A 1895-nucleotide genomic window follows, 5' to 3' on the forward strand; every position below is an offset into this window, starting at 1 on the left:
AGAGAAACCAAATGTGTAGTAATTAGGAACTTCAGGATAGGCAGACATGCTTCAGAGGAAAGCAACCACATATATGCTTTATCTGAATCTTCCATAGCATCATATTTTCCTCCTGGAACTCCATTCCACATGAATTTTTATGAGGGCTCTCCTCCCAACCACCAGACCCTTGTGGTCTGCAGAAGTGCTTACTTGAGAGTTTTGCAATGGCTACCAGCCGCTGAATCTGGATGTGAAGGGCATTTATATGCACTGACATCAGCAGTGGGATGAAATCCCTGTACATCATAACCCAATAATAGTAAACACTACTTGTTCTCATTCCATGAAGATGCTTCAAGGACTTTCTTCAGACCTATACGCAAATGGTACAAAATACAGGATAGTTTACTGTGGAATTTAATATGTGACTAATAAGGGGGTTGTAGGGTTCACATGTCTGCCACATTAAATCAGTGAGAACTAGGGCTCAATTTACTAAAAACAGGGACTATCAGAAGAGACCTGGCCTCAGAATTCCAGCTTACCTCATGATCATCCAGCCTCTATTTAAAACCTCCAAAGAACCCCAACCACACTCCAAGAATGCGTATGCCACTATCAAACCTCTACCATTGAGAAAGTCACTCTTCCACCCTCAATTCTGTCTCTGTAGCCTGGGAATTTATACTGATTTAGTTCAAAGGATTGCTCAAAAACTTTTGAAACAAAGGTATTTCTACCCCCACCTGAGCCACAGAGGCAGGGAGGGCTGAGATAAATAGACAAATAAATGAAGAACGTTTTAAACCACACAACACTTGATGGAAAGGGTGCTTTACTTTTTAGCGTTGTGTGAGATTCTCAGAAAGGTTAAAAACAGGGATGGGATGCAAGTAATTGTACAGATATTGTTGGGCTGCAGTAACTAGCAACCCTGACCAGCATAGCCAATGATGAAAAATGCTGGGAGCTGCAGTTCAACATCAGGATTGCATAATTCCTACCTTTAGTTTAAAAATACATTCTTAGAGATTTTCAAACTTCAGTCACCCCTCTCCACCAACCAATATACTTTATGCACAGTTGTCGAGTTTAGTTTTTGATAGATTGTAATAACTGTAGCATTATGGCAGGGGGTTGGACTGGATGGCCCTTGTGGTCTCTTCCAACTCTATGATTCTATGATTAAGTCTCTGGCTGGGATCCTGTTAGTAGCATATGTATGTATAAACTTTCTTCACGCTTACATATGTCCCCCCCCCTTAATTTTTAATTTTTTAATTTTTTTTTTGTACTGCTGTGGAGGTTGGTATTCCTTTCTTCCTGCAATGCCCAAAGTCCCCCTTGAATTTATTCTAAAGTTACACATCCCCTGGTAACTCCATGCCTTATTCGGAGAGGTCTGGATAAGATAAAGTGAGCATTTGTCTGTGTCCCTGCAGCCAGATGCAAAATGATTACAGGAGTGCTGAGACCACTGGAGAACCCCAGCAGTTTTCAGTGCTGCTGTAGTCATTTAGCATCTGATCATGCCCCATCACATGGAATGGCTGTGCCCAGGAGCCTCAAAGGCTGGATGGTAGGTCCAGGGTGCACAATTAAGAACTGGGATCTTTATTTTTGAAACCGAATGATCTAAGACTCTGGTCAGCAACAAGTTTTACAAAACTGTAAAAATTTCAAAGACATTGCTATGATATGCCAACACGTTAAGAACTAATACATTTAAAAACTAACATGTGCATTGTACCATAATCCATCTGTTAGCCTTTTAAGTACCACAGAACTACTGGTAATTTTGCTGATCTTGCTCAAATGTTAATGATAACACATGCATCCTGGCTCACCTATTGCTAAAATGTTTGATAGTTCACGGCATAGTGATGTCAGTGCCAATAGCAATAGCAATACCA

General features: G+C 40.7%; 1 protein-coding gene across 1 annotated transcript in view; it reads right to left on the reverse strand.

The window, feature by feature from the left end:
- Positions 1-1177, reverse strand: part of TNN (tenascin N) — a 70125-nt gene extending 68948 nt beyond the window's left edge. The window contains exon 1 of the mRNA XM_042466009.1: positions 193-1177. The gene's annotated coding sequence lies outside the window, so the exon portion shown is untranslated. The remainder of the gene's footprint in view (positions 1-192) is intronic.
- Positions 1178-1895: the final 718 nt, after the last annotated feature.

The sequence above is a fragment of the Sceloporus undulatus genome, chromosome 4, assembly GCF_019175285.1.
Source record: "Sceloporus undulatus isolate JIND9_A2432 ecotype Alabama chromosome 4, SceUnd_v1.1, whole genome shotgun sequence".
Lineage (NCBI taxonomy): Eukaryota > Metazoa > Chordata > Lepidosauria > Squamata > Phrynosomatidae > Sceloporus > Sceloporus undulatus.